This window comes from Bufo bufo, chromosome 4 (genome assembly GCF_905171765.1).
Source record: "Bufo bufo chromosome 4, aBufBuf1.1, whole genome shotgun sequence".
Lineage (NCBI taxonomy): Eukaryota > Metazoa > Chordata > Amphibia > Anura > Bufonidae > Bufo > Bufo bufo.
In genome coordinates, this window is record NC_053392.1 from 541148301 (window position 1) to 541169170 (window position 20870).

Consider the following 20870-nt stretch of genomic DNA (forward strand, 5'->3'; position numbering starts at 1 on the left):
CCAGGTCTAAGACACCTAGGACTCGCCCTGCTGGTAACCTACGACCCCTACCCATTCCCAGTAGACCCTGGTCCCATATCTCGATGGACTTTATAACTGACCTACCGCTGGCGGAGGGTAAGACTGTGGTTTGGGTAGTGGTCGATAGGTTTAGCAAGATGGTTCATTTCATTCCCCTGTCTAAACTTCCGAATGCTAAAACCCTGGCGTCTATTTTTGTGAGAGAGATCCCGGAAAATATTGTTTCTGACAGGGGTGTGCAGTTTGTGTCCAAATTCTGGAGGGCCTTCTGTCAAAGATGTAAAATTTCATTGTCTTTTTCTTCCGCCTACCATCCTGAGAGTAATGGGCAGACTGAACGCCTTAATCAGTCTGTGGAACAATTCTTGAGGTTGTATGTTGCTGATGACCAGCAATTATGGGTCAAATTCCTTCCGTTGGCTGAATTTGCTTTGAATAACCGTGTCAATTCTTCCGCTGGGGTCTCCCCTTTCTTTTGTAACCATGGTTTTCATCCCCGTTTTCATTCTGGGTCGTCCGTCTCCTCCTCTAACCCTGAAGCGGATAAACTCTCCTCCGAACTGTGCACAGTTTGGGCCCGGGTTCAATCGAACCTAGAAAAGGCTCAATGTTCTCGAAAACTCAAGGCCGATAAGAGACGTTCAAGGGGGGTAAACTTTCAGGTTGGGGATAAAGTATGGTTGTCCTCCAAGAATCTATCTCTCAAGGTAACTTCTAAAAAATTTGCTCCTCGTTTTATTGGACCATATAAGATCACGGAAGTGATTAACCCGGTATCTTTTAGGTTGGAGCTGCCTGAGTCATTCCACATTCATAATGTGTTCCATAAATCTCTGCTTAAAAAATATTTTGAACCGGTAGTACCATCAAAAGCCTCGCCTCCGCCGGTTCTTGTTAATGATGCTGTCGAGTATGTGGTGTCTAAAATAGTGGATGTCAGGAAGGTGCGTAATTCCCTGCAGTACCTGATTCACTGGAAGGGGTATGGACCTGAAGAGAGATCTTGGGTACCTGCCAGGGAGGTTCATGCTCCTAGACTTGTTCGTAAATTTCATTTAGAACACCCTGAAAAGCCATCGCCTGAAGTCTTGGGTCCGGTGGCCCCTCGTAAAAGGGGGGGTACTGTCACGGGGTTCCGAAGGTGCACTCGGTCCCCCATTGCCCGTAGACCTGTTGCTTAGCTTTTGGAATGAGGTTCTGTGTTTGACCTCATTCCCAGGGCGGCTTTACTAGCTGGGTGGCTCCCTGCTCCTAGTCTGCCTTGAGCGCCGAGCTGATCACTCGGTGCTCATCTGGTTGGTCTGTCGGTCATGTGACGCTGGCCACGTCACATGACCCTCACTCCCCACTATAAATACAGGCAGCCTGCTGGCTACAGGTTGCCTGTTAATTTCTAGGTTCCTGGCTATTTGTTGGACTGCTGAATACTTACCTGATCCTGTTCCCTGACCATCCTTTTGCCTGCTCCTCCTGTACTGCGCATCCGTCCTGGTATTGTGACCTCGGCTCCCACCTGACTACTCTCTTAGGACTCCTCTTGTACTTCTCTGCTCTCCTGGTATTTGACCCCGGCTTCTCCTGACCATTCTTTGCTTAATCCTTTGTACTGCGTAGCTCTCTTGGTTCTGACCCGGTCCGTTCATGTTCCGTATTTTGTCTTGTCTGTCTTCCCTGCACATATCCTAAGTTAGGGACTGTCGTCCAGTTGTCCCCTGTCATCAGGACTCGCGAGGCAAGTAGGCAGGGCCAGGGGTGAGGGTGGAGCGCAGTGGTCACTATCCTTTCCCCTGTGTGTATGTGGACGTGACCGTTACACTGACTGACCCCCTTTATTTTCTCTGCAGTTCGTGCTGGAGGTGTGGCTGCCTCCCCAGTCGTGCACTCCTGACCAGCTCGTCTGTCCCACAGGTTGATTTTAATTAGTGTTAGTATATAGCTTGGCCCGCTCACACTCACTCACTGAAGCCATCTGGCACCAGGAGAGAGATAGTGTGTGGACTCTCATTGCAGTCCTTGGTGACCATGTGGCGCCAGGGGTGGTGTGGAGTGGGCCCGGCGTGCATGCTGGTAACTGCTTTCCCTGGATATAATGGAGGCCATTTTGGCACCGAAAATGACAGAAATTCAGGCGGATCCAGCATGTAAGTGGAACCTGCACTTTCTGAATTATATGATAGCCGCTATGGCACATAACAGGTATATTTAGTGTTAGGAACCCGTCTAACTAGAGATTGCCTTGATGTGCGACAGACGGGCTCAAATAATTTTGTACAAAACGATTTGCCAAGTATCTCTAACTTATTAGTTCAGCATTTGCAAATATGATGCAATTTTGTACTTTATTTGGTTTGCAGTGAGCTGTTGCATTGCTTGTTTTGTTTAACAGTCTTGTTCTCAGCCATAGCAACGTGCCCCTGCACTTTGGGATGTGCTGACTGACCCCCTTTTTTTTCTCTGCAGATATGGCAATGTACCAATATTTACTGGTACCAGTAGTCTGACTACTGGGATACCCATGTATGTGTGGGACTAATGCACACAGGATCTTCCTCCTACCTGTTCTTGTGCAATGATCTGCAGATACTTCTTCACAGCCAGCATGAGTACAGAGGAGAGAACTCCTGCGGTCTTTCTAGGGGTGAGGAGGGAGGAAAGATCTTGTGCACAGAATTTATCTCTTTAGTGCCTGGAGAAGAGGAACTTCTGAAGCTGCTCAGTACCTGAGGCAGAGCCTCCAGCCCCGAGTCTGTTCTGCTGATGGTAGAAGGGGTTAAACTTTGCTGAAGAATCCAGTGGGAGTAGAGACACAGAGCAGACAGCTAGTCAAGCAGATGGGGCAGTGCAGGGGGACATGGCTTGTCACTCTAACCAGCACAGCATTCACAGTGACGTTCCATGCACAGTGGCAGACCTGCTCCTTCTGCTCCCTCATGCTTGTGCACCGAATGTCATCAGAACAGGGAAAGGAGTTGACATCACAGGTCATGTGACGTTCAGATAACTAGGAGAACAGGGCTACTGGAAATAAAGTAAGCAAATTAAACACCCCTTACATTTACTTAGAAAATAACAAAAAAATAACTCGAGAAACTGCTTTAAGGCATAATTTTTGGACACTTGTGCAGAACAAGTCAGTTTGTTCTGACACTACTATTTCTGTGTATAAACACAGGCAGGAAGAGGGGTTATACAGTAATATATAATGATGACCTATCCTCAGGTCATCATTATCAGATCGGCGGGGGTCCAAGTCCTGGCACCCCCGCAGATCAGCTCTTATGGGGAGCCACCACGCTCACGGCATCTCTCCCAAGCACAGTGCTGTATATAGTACAGCTGCTGTGCTTATATTGCAGCACAGTCCCATTGAAGTGAATGCAAATAGACCATGTGACCGATGTATGGTAATGTCCCATGGCCTAGGAAGAGGTCACTGCATGCATGGAGTGCCGGCCTCTTCTAGCAGCTGATCAGCAGGTGTCCCTTGTGTTGGACCCTCACCAATCTGATATTGATGACCTATCGTTAGGATAGGTCATCGGTGTTTATCACCAGATAACCCCTGTAAGTCATACTTTTTGGACACTTGTCCAGAACAAGCCACAGTTTTTTCCGATAACACATGTGTGTTAAATCACTATCTGCCTCCAATAAGGGACAATTTTGGAATGTGTCAAATATTAAAAAGTATAACAAACGTGACAGCGCAGTGTGTTTTTGATCACACTGTTTGTTAACATAGTCAACCAAGCGTCTTACCATAGCTATATGTCAGTGACATTATTTGCTATTGCTGTCATTGCATTAAGGAGATTAAAATGGTGAGGGGAAGAAAGTTTGAAGGAAAAAAAAAAGAGAAAGACAAGAGAGAAAAAAATAGTCCTAGGAGACCTCAGAGTGTGATATATACAAAGTTTTAGGCAAATTGGAGTACTTTGAAATAAAAAAAATTAGTAGAATTGATTTAGACCCGAAATGATTTTTTTTGACCGATTCAACTAATTTGACATGAAATGAATTTCAAGACGTTCACTCATCTCTACTTTGCTCTTTAAGACCGCGCACCATGAACAGCTATCAGTTACTGACAGCTATCTCTGTATACGCACTCTGTATATAATCGCCTGCTCGGCAGTGAAGGAGATGGCTGCAATTACATGCGGCAATCTCCTCCACAGTATGGGGAGGAGCGTTTGCTAATGCCATCACTTGCCCCCATAGAGAATAATTTTTTGCTAGCAGCAGAGCGGGATAAGACAGCACGATCTGCCGCTGGCAAACAATGATTTTTGTGCCTGCATAAAAAATGCAATTACCTGATGAACAAGCTCATTTACTTATTCATCGGGTAATTGGCAGCCCTAACACAGGCTTCAGCAAATCAGGTTCAGATTGCTTTATCCGAACCAGATTCGTTTGTAAACTTTTTACAATATCTCCTCTGTAGTGCGCTAAAATGTATTGATTGCGCTGAGGCCTTGAAAATCTTGCTGCAAACAATGGGAGACTTGATTCGCCTCATGTCTATGACATTACACCAGAGGTGTAGCGTGGGTTGCCAGCACCCGGGGCAAGTCAAAAATTGCGCCCAGATAATGTAGTAGATGGGTGTGAGCCCCCAGAATTTATAACACACACAGTGTGACCTGAAGTCTTGGGCAAGGATGTGGCAGGGTGGGCCATATTCTCAATCTCCTCGCCCAACCCTACCGTGAAACAGATATGTGGATGGACATTATTATATACAGTAGAATACAGCACCATACCTGTTACATCCAGTGACGTCTCCTGTGATGTAGACTTTCCTCAGCGTCTTCATTCAGAGATAAGACCGCCATGATACCTTCTTTCAGACGCTTCTCGGCTCTGCAGAGTTTCACAGAAAATAATTTTGGTTCCTCACTTTACTATCATCCTCACCTTCCTGGTGTCTCAACACTGTCATCCTGCTGTCCCCCAATACTGTGCTAGAGCCATACAGATAGTACCCCATTCCCCATAATATTATTCCCCTTGTATATTATAATGGCCCCACTTTATCATTAATATAATGGCCCCCTCTTTGTTATTAATGTAATGGCCGCCTCTCCAATCTTATTAGTATGATGTCCTCAGTGGTCCTCCTCTTTCTGCTCCTCCCCCACCCCCTTAGTGCCCCCAGTGCCTCCGCAATTAGGGTAGGGTACATAAAAAAAAGAAAATATAATACTTACCTCTCTCCATCACAGCTTATGGCATCCCGGCGCAGGCGGTCACGAACGCCTCACTGTGTCATTGCGTCATCTCGTGAGATCCGACACAGGAGGTCACAGTGAGGTAATTGAAATTTCTGCTGCCTGGCGCCCCCTGCAATTTGGCGCCCGGAGCAATCCCTTTAAGTGTGCAGAACTTTCTGCATACAAATACAACTGTTTCATGCAATGGAACATTCCTGTTCTTGGTGAGAGCTGCTTCACAGGAACAATCATTCCTGACTAAAATTTGTATCCCCAAGTGAAAACATTTTGTTTCTTCAGTTGCAGATAATGAGTGCTTAGTCACGAGTTCTGAAGACCCTATTCAACTCAACAAAACAAGACACAGTTTATCTCCACCCAGAGTTCCAAGTGTGTAATATGCAGCTGCCTCATATAAAAATAGCACCATAGCATACTGTGTTACTTCAAAGTGCAACAAAATAAAACATTTTTCCTTTGATTGTAAGTCTCCCATCTCTGTACAGCAAGAGAAACAAGACAATGCAAGACAAACATCAAACCAAGAATTGTAAGCCTAAAGAAAATAGCTAAAGAAAAACATTATGTATACTAATGCCAGAAGTCTGACTAATAAAACTGGTGAACTGGAATTAGTGATGTGTGAGGAGGACTATGACATAGTGGGAATAACTGAGACATGGCTGGATGATAGCTATGACTGGGCAGTTAATGTACAAGGTTACAGTCTGTTCAGAAAGGATCGTCAAAACCGGAGAGGTGGAGGGGTCTGCCTTTATGTAAAATCTTGCCTAAAGCCCACACTCCGTGAAGATATAAGTGAGGGACATGAACATGTGGAGTCACTGTGGGTAGAGATACATGGAGCTAAAAACAACAATAAATTACTAATAGGAGTCTACTATAAACCACCTAATATACCAGAGTCCACAGAAAATCTACTACTAAACGAGATAGACAAGGCGGCAAATCATAATGAGGTGGTTATTATGGGGGACTTCAACTACCCAGATATAGACTGGGAAACTGAAACTTGTATATCTCATAAAGGAAACAGATTCTTGGCAATAACCAAAGACCATTATCTCTCCCAACTGGTTCAGGACCCGACTAGAGGGACGGCCATACTGGACTTAATATTAACCAATAGACCTGACAGAACAACAGACGTGCAGGTTGGGGGACACCTGGGAAATAGTGACCATAAAGTAATAACCTTCCAATTATCATTCAAAAGAGCGTTTCTACAGGGAGAAACAAAAATACCAAACTTCAAAAAAGCTAAATTTAGCCAACTAAGAGAGGCCATAGGCCTAACTAACTGGGACAAAGTCCTCAAAAATAAAAATACAGCCAAAAAATGGGATATCTTTAAAAACATCCTAAAATCTCATTGTGAGAGGTACATACCGTATGGGAATAAAAGGTTAAGGAACAAAAAGAAACCAATGTGGATAAACAGAACTGTAAAGAAAGCAATAAATGACAAAAAGAAAGCATATAAAACCCTAAAACAGGAGGGTAGCACGGAAGCACTGAAAAACTATAAGGAAAAAAACAGAACATGTAAAAAACAAATAAAAGCGGCCAAACTAGAGACCGAGAGATTAATTGCAAAACAGAGTAAAACTAACCCTAAAATGTTCTTCAATTATATAAATGTTAAAAAGTATAAATCTGAAGGTGTCGGCCCTTTAAAGAGTAATGAGGGGGGAGTCGCAGAGAGCGACGAGGAGAAAGCAAAGCTGTTAAATATTTTTTTCTCCAATGTATTCACTGAGGAAAATAAACTGTCAGATGAAATGCTGAATGCTGAAATAAATTCGCCATTAAAAGTGTCCTGTCTGACCCAGGAAGAAGTACAACAGCGACTTAAAAAAATCAAAATAGACAAATCGCCAGGACCGGATGGCATACACCCCCGTATCCTAAGGGAATTAAGTAATGTCATAGCCAGACCCTTATTTCTGATATTTGCGGACTCTGTACTAACAGGGAATGTCCCACAGGATTGGCGCATGGCAAATGTGGTGCCAATATTCAAAAAGGGTCCAAAAACAGAGCCTGGAAACTATAGGCCGGTAAGTTTAACATCTGTTGTGGGTAAACTGTTTGAAGGTTTTCTGAGAGATGCTATGTTAGAGCATCTTATGGGAAATAAGCAAATAACGCCATATCAGCATGGCTTCGTGAGGGATCGGTCATGTCAAACTAATTTAATCAGTTTCTATGAGGAGGTAAGTACTAGACTTGACAGCGGCAAATCAATGGATGTCGTGTATCTGGACTTCTCCAAAGCATTTGACACTGTACCTCATAAAAGGTTAGTATATAAAATGAGAATGCTCGGACTCGGAGAAAACGTCTGTAAGTGGGTAAGTAACTGGCTCAATGATAGAAAACAGAGGGTGGTTATTAACGGTACATACTCAGATTGGGTCACCGTCACTAGTGGAGTACCTCAGGGGTCAGTATTGGGCCCTATTCTCTTCAATATATTTATTAATGATCTTGTAGAAGGCTTGCATAGTAAAATATCAATTTTCGCAGATGACACTAAACTGTGTAAAGTAATTAACACTGAAGAGGACAGTATACTACTACAGAGGGATCTGGATAGATTGGAGGCTTGGGCAGATAAGTGGCAGATGAGGTTTAACACTGAGAAATGTAAAGTTATGCACATGGGAAGGAATAATGCAAGTCACCCGTACATACTAAATGGTAAAACACTCGGTAACACTGACATGGAAAAGGATCTAGGAATTTTAATAAACAGCAAACTAAGCTGCAAAAAACAGTGTCAGGCAGCGGCTGCCAAGGCCAATAAGATAATGGGTTGCATCAAAAGGGGCATAGATGCCCGTGATGAGAACATATTCCTACTACTTTACAAATCACTGGTCAGACCACACATGGAGTACTGTGTACAGTTCTGGGCTCCTGTAAACAAGGCAGACATAGCAGAGCTGGAGAGGGTCCAGAGGAGGGCAACTAAAGTAATAACTGGAATGGGGCAACTACAGTACCCTGAAAGATTATCAAAATTAGGGTTATTCACGTTAGAAAAAAGACGACTGAGGGGAGATCTAATTACTATGTATAAATATATCAGGGGGCAGTACAGAGATCTATCCCATCATCTATTTATCCCCAGGACTGTGACTGTGACGAGGGGACATCCTCTGCGTTTGGAGGAAAGAAGGTTTGTACACAAACATAGAAAAGGGTTCTTTACGGTAAGAGCAGTGAGACTATGGAACTCTCTGCCTGAGGAGGTGGTGATGGTGAGTACAATAAAGGAATTCAAGAGGGGCCTGGATGTATTTCTGGAGTGTAATAATATTACAGGCTATAGCTACTAGAGAGGGGTCGTTGATCCAGGGAGTTATTCTGATTGCCTGATTGGAGTCGGGAAGGAATTTTTTATTCCCCTAAAGTGAGGAAAATTGGCTTCTACCTCACAGGGTTTTTTTTGCCTTCCTCTGGATCAACTTGTAGGATGACAGGCCGAACTGGATGGACAAATGTCTTTTTTCGGCCTTATGTACTATGTTACTAGTTTCCACCAAAATACATTCAATAAGAAATCTTTATATATTTATGTATAGCTGTACAGGACACGTTGTTACCCTGTACATTTATAGTACATTTGCTACTGTTACTTACTAGAGTATGGATTCTCTAAGCCATAATCCATTTGCTGCTGGCTAGACTAGACTGCAGAGTATACATTTCTTGGTCTTCACCCTTAACCCCAGCAAGTATATGAGGAGTTTGCTGATCCCCAGGTCGCAATGTCCACAATAGTCTTTGACTGGCTGCATTCTTGCTAAGGTTATGATATTGTCTGGAATAGAGCAAAGTATTGCCATCAGATATAAGATAACAGATACCAGGTGAACAATCCAAAAAACAAGACAGGAGCAATATCCAGAAACAAGGCTGAGGTCAAAATCAAAGTTGATATCAGGATCAGATAGAACAGCAACAGAATTGAGAAACGGTTATGTACCTCAATGAATGAGCAATACATAGAAGGGTATCTCACATATCAGTGCACTGCTGAATATACTATATATGTGTACACACTGCATCTATTATGCTGTATAATACATACAGTCTGTACAGGTACATGTACAGGTATATACAGCAGTATACTCACATGTGATATACAAGAGCAGTACGCATCCCTGCAGGGTATTGCAATGGTGAGGTCACGGTTAATAGGCAAAACGAGGATTGCTCTTGGTTACTAACAGTTTATGAAAGACCCTGGGCAGGCGTACAGCAGTGATGGAGAGGCTGGCACTTGGATCCTCTGGGGCACTCTCTGTATATAGGGACCAGGCCAGGTGGTAGATGAGGTGCCCTAGGTGTTGTAGGTTTAATGTGCCTGTGGCAAGATCCCTTAAAGTTTGTGACGCCAGTGACGGTAACTGTGGCACACCGATTTGTTGCAGTAATAATGGAGGAACACAAGTTGCAGTGAACCAAAACTTCCTTTTACTGAAACAGTTAACTATTTACAGTTCTTTGTTCAGTTCCGCATGTACAAGAAGGTAACAGGCAGGCTTTACATCCAATGGCAGGCACAATGTTCTTGCAAGATACTCAGAGGGTTAAACACTTACAGATCAGGCTGCACTTTTCCTGTGAATCCTGTCTGTCTTTATCCCAAGGCCCGTATGCCCTATTGCTGGCTTTATCCTTGGTTAGGGAAACTTCCTCAGGTATATATCTCCTTGCTTTGAATAAATCCTTCTCTGTTTAGCTGGAACAATAGCTCTGCTCTGGACTCTTATACGAAATTCAGGTTTCTCAGGAGGCAAAACCCTCTCCTGGTGGCAAACTTCTGAGCTTGCTTTGCTCAGGAACCTCAGGCAGGCTAGACTGCACTCACTAGCCTCCTGGACTACTATCCTCCCCTTTCCTGTCTGGACCTAACTATATATACTAGGGGTTCCCTAGCTCCCTCTACTGTCTAGAAGGAGGAACTACCCCTAACAGGCCTGATACAGGAAATACACAGGGAAAATCACATGAACATCATATAAAGTACAATGGCCATATTCCACAGGAGGTGGAGAATAACGTGGCCATATTGACCCTTGTGTAGTGCCCACCTTTACCTAGTGGAACACTACATAAGGTACGGTGTAATAGATGCAGTAAGTACATATATATGTGATCAGTTATACATTATGGTCACTTTGTGAGGTACAGGGGTTGCAGCTGTCTGCAGTACTATATATGAGTGAGGTATAAGGTACTTCTCAGTTATAAAGTGTAATGCACTTCTGATGTATGAGACTCAATGAGGCAGGAGTTGCTACTTCTGAGTAGAGTAAGGTGAATGGGGGCAAATGGAAAGAAAAGGGACGTAACACCTTTTACCCAGTCCATTCTAGTCTCTAGAGCTTCTCTTGGAGTTCTTTTCTGCACTTTCAGGGAGTGGAGGACCTGTGATGATGTCATCACAGGTCCTGCAGCTGCACCTTCCTAAACTGGGAACTACATCATTCTCTGTGCAGTACCTTTACTAGATAGTGCAGAATCTGTGTTGAGGTCCTTTAGCTTTTTGAGCCTCCACACTGCACTGATGATGCAGCGTTATCATTATCAATGCAGTTACTGATTAAAGGGCATCTGTCAGCAGATTTGTACCTATGCAACTGACTGACCTGTTGGCAGCTCATGGCATCTGTGTTGGTCCCATGTTCATATGTACTTGCTGTGCTAAGAAAAATGAAGTTTTAATATATGCTAACCAAGCTTCCTCCAGCTCAAAAAAAATGAAAGAATTCACTTTTTTTTTTTTTTTTGCAGACACTGGGAAAAAAAAGATGGCTGGCAACCCCATCATCCCCTATACCCTGTTCCCCAGAGAACTGTAGCGTTCTTAAAAAAAAGTCTACTGTCAGTGCCTCCATGTTCATTTTTTCTAACGGTCTGTGCCTACTTCTGTTTAAACCTAAGGGCTCATTCACAAGAGTGTGCTATAGTTCCATGTAACATATGAGTCATACAGATTCCTAATACAGCACTCATAGACTTCTATGGTGCCCAGAAGGCAGCCCTGGCACACAAACCCTGCCAGCACACATAACATAACATCCTGCCCCCTGTTTATATCACTGAAAAATTCCGGTGTACAACAACCACCACTAACAAGCATCCCACTGCTCCCCATATACCTCTGGTGCACCTCTACATCAGTAACAAGAATCCTACTGCTCCCCACATGCCCTCTCTTTCTCATACAGACTGCTACCCAGCCCCCTCTTTCTCACAGACTACTCCCCATGCCCCCTCTTTCTTATACAGGCTGCTCCCCATACCCCTCTTTCTCATACAAACTGCTTTATGCCGACTGCTCCAAATGCCCCCCCCCCCTTCATTCAGACTGCTCCCCATGGCCCCACTCCTTCTCATTCAGACTGCTCCCCATGGCCCCACTCCTTCTCACTCTGGCTGCTCCCCATGCCCCCCCCACGCCCTCTTCATTCAGATTTCTCCCCATGGCCCCACTCCTTCTCACTGAGGCTGCTCTCCATGACCCCTCTTTCTTTCAAACTACTCCCCATGCACCTTCTTTCTAATACAGACTGTTCCCCATGCCCCTCTTTCTCATACAAACTGCTCCATATTGACTGCTCCCCATGCCCCCCTCCTTCTCATTCAGACTGCTCCCCATGCCCCCCTCCTTCTCATTCCGACTGCTCCCCATGCCCCCCTCCTTCTCATTCAGACTGCTCCCTATGGCCCCCTCCTTTTCACTCAGGCTGCTCCCCATAGCCCCTCTTTCTTATACAGACTTCTCCCCATGCCCCTCATACAAACTGCTCCATATTGACTGCTTCCCATGCCCCTTCTCCTTCTCATTCAGACTGCTCCCCATGGCCCCATTCCTTTTCACACAGACTGCTCCCCATGACCCCTCTTTCCTATACAGACTGCTCCCCATGCCTCTCTTTCTCATACAGACTGCTCCCCATGTCCCTCTTTCTTATACAGACTGCTCCCCATGCCCCTCTTTCTCACAGACTACTCCCCATGCCCCCTATTTCTTATACAGACTGCTCCCCATGACCCCTCTTTCTTATACAGACTGCTCCCCATGCCTCTCTTTCTCATACAGACTACTCCCCATGCCCCCTCTTTCTTATACAGACTGCTCCCCATGCCCCTCTTTCTTATACAGACTGCTCCCCATGCCCCTCTTTCACACAGACTACTCCCCATGCCCCCTCTTTCTTATACAGACTGCTCCCCATGACCCCTCTTTCTTATACAGACTGCTCCCCATGACCCTTCTTTCTCCCAAACTACTGCCTATGCCCCGTCTTTCTAATACAGACTGCTCCCCATGCCCCTTTTTCTCATACAAACTGCTCCATATTGACTGCTTCCCATGCCCCTTCTCCTTCTCATTCAGACTGCTCCCCATGGCCCCACTCCTTTTCACTCAGACTGCTCCCCATGGCCCTTTTTTCCTATACAGACTGCTCCTCATGCCTCTCTTTCTCATACAGACTACTCCCCATGCCCCCTCCTTCTCATACAGACTGCTCCCCATGCCTCTCTTTCTAATACAGACTACTCCCCATGCCCCTCTTTCTCATACAGACTACTCCCCATGTCCCTCTTTCTCATACAGACTACTCCCCATGCCCCTCTTTCTCATACAGACTGCCCCCCACTTCCCTCTTTCTTATACAGACTTCCCCCCATGCCCCTCTTTCTTATACAGACTGCTCCCCATGTCCCTCTTTCTCATACAGACCACTCCCCATGCCCCTCTTTCTTATACAGATTGTACCCATGTCACTATTTCTCATACAAACTGCTCCATATCGACTGCTCCCCATGGCCCCCCCCCCCCCGCCTTCTAAAACTCAGACTGCTCCCCATGGCCCCTCTTTCTTATGCAGACTGCTCCCCATGCCCCTCTTTCTTATACAGACTGCTCCCCATGCCCCCTCTTTCTTATACAGACTGCTCCCCATGACCCCTCTTTCTTATACAGACTGCTCTCCATGACCCCTCTTTCTTATACAGACTGCTCCCCATGACCCCTCTTTCTCCCAAACTACTGCCTATGCCCCGTCTTTCTAATACAGACTGCTCCCCATGCCCCTTTTTCTCATACAAACTGCTCCATATTGACTGCTTCCCATGCCCCTTCTCCTTCTCATTTAGACTGCTCCCCATGGCCCCACTCCTTTTCACTCAGACTGCTCCCCATGGCCCTTTTTTCCTATACAGACTGCTCCCCATGCCTCTCTTTCTCATACAGACTACTCCCCATGCCCCTCTTTCTCATACAGACTGCCCCCCACTTCCCTCTTTCTTATACAGACTGCCCCCATGTCCCTCTTTCTTATACAGACTGCTCCGAATGTCCCTCTTTCTCATACAGACCACTCCCCATGCCCCTCTTTCTTATACAGATTGCTCCCCATGTTCCTCTTTCTCATACAAACTGCTCCATATCGACTGCTCCCCATGCCCCCCCCCCGCCTTCTAACTCAGACTGCTCCCCATGGCCCCTCTTTCTCATTGCTGGTGGTTCTATGGAACTCGGAGCAAAATTGTTTGCAAAAATCAGCAAAGACTCTTTTTAACAGTGACAGGCCCATCTGGAATCTGACTGGTAGTGAAGATTGCCAGTCTGAACCTGATGGGGCTGTACTGTACCTCTGAATGCTGACGATTTCATACAGAGGCATAGGTTTAAACAGACACAGTACCATATTATAGAGATATTCTCCCAGGGGAGGATAACTCCATAATTAGGCACCATGTGGCTGAACTTAGAGTGTCTATTACCACATACTTGCTGCCATTTGCACAAGGCTTTGGCTATATAGCAGGTACAGCTAATGAAGGAAACCATGACAGCTATGATTTTTCTGAGTAAATAATGTAAGAACTGTGGGTCTCAGATAACTAATAAAATAATTACAACATGAGGATATTGCATTCATGCAACAGACTAATATTTTCTGCTACCCACCAAACAGTGTTCAAATTATATGATTGAATATCACATCAGGGCAATGCCAAATTCACAAGAGTTATCTTTTATGTAGGAAAGAAATAGTATTACAGGCAGTAATTTATACCAGAGAATAATACAACACCGCTATAATCTGATCACTCTCATCAACATAACCTGCACTTTCCAACAACAGTAATCATAATAATTATGAATACTACATAAAAAGCAAAAAAGCACTCATTATCGTTCAAGGACTTCTTTTCTCGCACAACAGTATAACCATGCCCTACCTTTCAGCAAAAATGCATTTGTAGATTAACATTTCCAATTTCATGCTGGAAGTGTATTATAAAACATCCAACCGACACACTAATAGGGTGGTGAACTAAGGACCAGTATTATGTTAGCACAAAATGCATAGCTTCAATAGCAGTCAGTCGTAGCATATGACTAAAAGAACTCAGAGATAGGCTTAGAAATAATAATGTCTGATGAAGGGGAACCCCTCTCGAAGCGTATCACATTGCACTGTTTTATTTCTGTACTTTATCCTGATTTTATTAATAAATCGGCACCCTGTAATCTGTTTTTTATCCTCTCCTACGTATCAATCTGTGAATCCAGTCCGGATTTCATACAGAGGGAGCAGCCATCGCTGGAATCCAAGGCTTGTCGAGAATTATCAGCGCCCACATGTGCATTTGGAGTTCCACTATTTCTATCTGACGAGTGGCTACAATATCCTACTTGCTTTTCTTTTTAATCTCTGGGTTTTAAACTTTGGAGCTCTTGCTCTTTTATTTTTTAATGCTTCAATAGCAGTCATTTGTTGCACATGACCAAAAGAACTCAGAGATAGACCTACAAATAATAATAATAATTATTATTCTTATTACTTACATTCTAAAGTCCTCCCATGCCATCTTCATACCTCCCGACTTTTGAAATGCCCTATGAAAGACAATAATAGCAGCCACATTTTTTTCCACTAAGCCATGCCTCTAACTTGGTCCAATGACTATCTATAAAGATCCAAACCCGCCCAGCTCCTTCTGTGCCCCCACCCAGTAATTATTCCCCCTTACTGTCTTCAGAGTAGTTATTCCCCCAGAAAGTGCATGCAGGTCAAGTTACACCTCTGGCTGGAGGGAAGGGGTTAGGTCGAGAATTGGCTTGGGCAGGAGGTGCCGTTTCAGTTTTTGCCTCAGGCAGCACAAGGCTATGTGCTTCCCTGCCCCTGGCCACAAAGCACTGAGGGAAGGGGGGCCCAAGCTGAACTCTTGCACCAGGGCCCATGAGCCTTTAGTTACATCCCTGCCCCTCAGTGCCCCTCCACAGTAGTGGTCAACCCTTAGTGCCCCCTTACAAGAATGTTATCCCATTAGTGTTATAAAATAAGAAAACGAACGCTCACCTAGCTCCATTTCCCTGATGAATGGAAAACATCATGCTCTCCCTAGCAGTAGACGTAATTTGGTTATGTCATTGCACCTGCTAAACTCCATACCCTGATTCCTGACCTGTGCACTTTCGAGTCTCCAGCTCAGCAGGAGCAATGAATTTACCACATTGCGCCTACTGCTGGGGAGAACACTCCCTGCTTTGCATTGTATTAATGTGCATCTTAGTCCTGTGTATCAGGACATATCTCAGCCATCCAAGGACCACTGAAATCTGGGAATGTCCACCCGGATCCAGGACAGTTGGATGGTATGCATCCCTGATATGTGCAAAGCTTCACAAAAGAAAATGTGTGTGTGTTGGGAAGGGGGAGGTGATTGACAGAAGGACTAGATGGGGACGGGTAAAAGAAGAATAAGCAAAGACTCCTTGCTCATTGCTCAAGATTTGGTCTCATGCACACGGCCGTAGTTTCAGTCTGCATCCGATCCACGATCCCGATAAGATTATTGAGGAAACTGTACAATTCAAAGGAGGATTATCCTGCTGTAACATGCCAGTTGGAAACCCTGTCATGAGAGGCAACAAATGTGAAAGATGTCCTGACACTAAGATGAGCACTTAGTGTCCCTCATATCACTATAGGGATGACTGACTGTCCTATGCGATGGATCCCCAGAATCATCACACCAGCAGTTGGGGCAGTGTGTTGCTCCACAGCAAAGGCAGGATGGAAGCGCTCACCACAAGGCCTCCGTGATCAAATCCATCTATCATGAGATCCCAAACAGAACCTGGATGTCACTAAAGATGATACGGTTCCAGATTGTAGCAGTCCAGGTTCCTCATTCACAACATCACAGCGAACAAAGACGATGGTGGCTGGCTGTCCATAGCAGGACATGTAATGGGTGCCATGACACCAAATTTCTTTCTGCTAAGCACCTGGAAATGTAGTGTAGTGAAGGTGCCACCTGCGTCTGGATGGTGGACAATGAAACCATAGGAGCTGCTTGTGCTCAAATGATCCCCTCTACTGGTAGTCTGTCTGGACCATTCAGAACCTGACTGCTGTGCGTGCGTGCCCTCATGTAACCACTGCTCCCATCACCTCCTAACAGCTAAGTCAGAACAGTCTAGATGACGGGCAGTTTGTCGAAATGACCATCCTTTTTCTTTCAGTCCAATGATGAGCCCCATCTCAAAGTCTGTCAATTGGGCAAAATGTCTTTGAGTGCACTGTAGAGACATTTCTAGTAGTCAAAGATCTCTCGCCAAGAGGTACACTACCCAAAAGTGGCCTCTAAGAGCATTTTTCAAGAGCAAAGGGAGAAGCCCTTTTATGCCCTATTGTGGCAAGATCTAGTGTCTAACTAGACCACACCTGTAATCATTTCCATATCTACCTGAGAAATAACTGCATATCATGTTTTGCAGCAATCTGCCATTTTTATTTGGATGCAATTTTTTCTCTCAATGAGTGTATTTATGCTATAAAACAGCCACATTGATAACTACATTGATTAATCTCCCCCAGTGAACTCAATAGCCCACTGTAAATGAAAAAGCTTTGTCTGCCTGCAGCCACTACTAGGGGAAGCTCAGTACATATGAATTTATACAGTTACAATAAACTCAATAGGAGCTGTGAGCTGTATAAAACTCTATGCAATGAGCTCCCCTAGTGGTGGCTACAGGAAAATCATTTGACTATTTCAGGAAGCAGTGAAAGCAGCTCAGTGCCAGGCCCACGCATTATACGCAGTTCTCTTGTGGGAAAAAAAGAGTTACACCACAGCACATCTTCATCCACATCTCTGGAATATTGTGGTAAAAAGTACAGTGCCAATGTATTTTCTTTGGGTGAAAGAGAGGAGATCTTTCATGCGATATAGTTTGTGAGTCTGTTGGCTGAGACCAGTGTTGATGGGTGTTTGTTCTAGAAATCTTTCATTAGAGCTAGTTCATACAGGCAAAATACTTATCAAAAATATCAAATTAATATTCTGCACATAGAACCTACGGCAGAAAGCCAAGGCATAGGCTCAGGTTTCTGCCGCGCCTCTGCATGCTAAGTAGCCTCACTCATGCGGTTTCCGCAATTAAATCAGGAGCAAAAAAAAACTCCATATAATGTAATGACTTGGGGCAGAAGTGTAGAAGCAAGAGTTCACTAAGGAGTAATATCAAATGAGTAACTATAGGGCAGGGTGGTGACAACTTAAAGAGGTTCCCCGGGAATAAACACTTTTTATGTAATGATTGCAGCCTTCCCTCTGTAAATAGAAGATTCTTACCTGCTCCTCGCCACTCCGGTCCTCAACGCTGGCTCTCACATGTCCATGTTCTATTAGCAGAGCATGTGACCATGCCTATGCAGCACCAATTGTGCATGGACATGCGTGAGCCAGCACAGATATATAAGTCTTTATTCACAGAGAACCCCTTTAAACATTTTTTTTCCTGTCTCGAGCAATGATTCCAGAGTCATATGATAAATATAGCCTGAGTTATGTGACTGTGATTTTTTTCCCCAGTAGCATGTACACTGCAGCTTTTCTGAATTAGAACTTGGTATCTTAAGAAAATGGTACCTTTCTTCAGCCTTTTTGGAATTCAGGACTTAAAAAAAAAAAAAGCTTTATTATGTCAAACTGAAACAAACAAACACAATTTGATATTGTCGCGTCCGTAACAACCTGCTCTATAAAAAAAAAAGCACATGATCTAACCTGTCAGATGAACATTAAGTAAAAAGCAAAAAATAAAACAGCCATTTTTTGTTACCTTGCATCACGAAAAGTATAATATAAAGCGATCAAAAATCATATGTACCCCAAAATATTAATAAAACTGTCACCTTATCCTGTAGTTTCCAAAATGAGAGTTTCTACTGTAGGGGTGCATCGGGGGGCTTCAAATGGGACAAGGTGTATAAAAATCAGTCCAGCAAAATCTTGCCTCCAAAAACCATATGGTGCTCCTTTTCTTCTGCGCCCTGCTGTGTGCCCTTACATCAGTTTACCACCACATGTGGGATGTTTCTGTAAACTGCAGAATCTGGGTGAAAGAAATTGAGTTCTGTTTGGCTGTTAACTCTTGATAAAAAAATGTATTAAATGGAAAATCTGTCAAAAAAGTGGAATTTAGAAATGTTGTCTCCATTATCCTTATGGAGTACCTAAAAGGTTAACAAAGTTTGTAAAATCACTTCTGAATAACTTGAGGGGTGTAGCTTCTAAAATAGATTCATTTATGGGGGGTTTCTACTTTGTAAGCCCCACAAAGTGACTTCATAACTGAAGTGGGTTTTGAAAATTTTTCTTAAACATTTTAAGACTTGCTTCCAAAATTCTAAGACTTCTAACGTCCAAAAAAATAAAATGACATTTTAAAAATGATGCCAACATAAAGAAGACATATGGGAAATGTTAAGTAATAAATATTTTATGAAGTATCACTTTCTGTTTTAAAAGCAGAGAAATTTTTAAAATTGCAAATTTTTCAAAATTTTTGGTAAGTTTTGGATTTTTACTGTTAGCACCACTGCCTTCTCGAACAGCTGATCGGCGTGGGTCTTGGACCCCCATTAGTCAGATACTGATAACCTATTCAGAGGATAGGTCATCAGTATTAAAGTCTCCAAAAACCCTATAAGGAGCAAAGAGGAACTTGGCTTAAAAAGAGGGACACTTGGGAGGCATGCATCAAGTACTAGTTGGCATGCTTCACCTATGATCATATCCCTAGCACTAATATGCTGAGGCTCAACAATTTTGATCCATTAAATGACCCTACAAAGTGGCATCCTCTGTTTGAGTATAGCACTGTGTTTAGGGAAGCTTTATAAATCCACAAAATTTTTGTTTCAGTCCCACTGTTTCTTACATTTTCCTGATTTTAATATACTTCGTGAGTAACAGCTTTCCAGCTTGTATTACAGGCAGTAAGAAAATGCTAAAGCGCCAAGAAACAGATCATGCGAGTCATTTTATAACACATTTCCAAAAGTCATTAAATGGGAAATACAGAAGACTAGTTTTATGTGTGTGCAGCCTAAAATTAATTTTAGCATCATATTAAAAACACAGAAAACTCGTGTCACCATGGAGGAATCAAGATTAATTTGTTAAAGGTGAGTATAAAGAAGGGTAGTTATGAAATCTGGTGCCCAAAGAAAACATTAAGTGGCCTAGATTTACTAACTCTAGAGATGGCATAAGCTTAGACCATTTGTCTAGACCTACACCAGATCTGTCACAGTGGTTCAGGCTGGATCATAAAGGTGGTGCAGGGATAGACACTTCTCCCTGACTCTATACTATTGATTGGCTTATTTTTTTTACAGATTTTTATTCCAGAATTGTGGTGCAATTCTGGAGCAAAATGGTGCATATTAGGCCCCACCCCTATTTCATGTAAGACACACCCCTTTTGACTAAGCCCCCACCTCTTGTCGAGCATGGCGGGAAAAAAGTGTATAATCCCTAGATGCTTTGAATTGCACCAATTTGTACCACTTTTTTAAACAGATTTTGGGCACAGACATATTAGTGAATCTGGACCAAAACTTGTCTATAATGAAAACTTTTTGACCCACAGCAACCAATCACAGCACAGTATTTATTTTTCAAGAGCAGAATGAAAAATTTAATCTGTGCTGTGATTGGTTGCAATGAGCCGCGGAAGATGAAGGTTTTTAGACAGTTTCTTTTTTTTATTTACTACTGTACTTCCTAAATCTGCCCTGGTATAAAAATATATATATATATATAAAGAAAAGCTGTTCCTTGTAAAATCCCCTCAAAAGACAAGGAGGCACTGCCTACATCTAGAGAAGAAAAGGTTCAGTCTCCAGAGGCGTCAAGGCTTCTTCACTGTGAACTGTGAATGCGCGTAATAGACTTCCTCAGGACGTGGTCACAGCAGGAACAGTGGGCAGTTTTATAAAAAAAAGTTTAGATGAATTCTTAAAAGTAAATGACATTAACGCTTATGAAGACGTGTAGAAATCTGTGAGAAGGTGGTCAGTGATGCCTCCGTGAAGCTATCCGTGAAGGATCCGTGCTTGGTCCGTGTGTCCTTTTTTCCGCTGACCTAACGATCCGTGAAACATGGATGCAACATGGATGGCACGGACCCATAAATTATAATGGGCGTAATGGAACCGTGAACATGGACAAAATAGAGCATGCATCCGTGCTAAAAACACTGACCCACGGACTGTG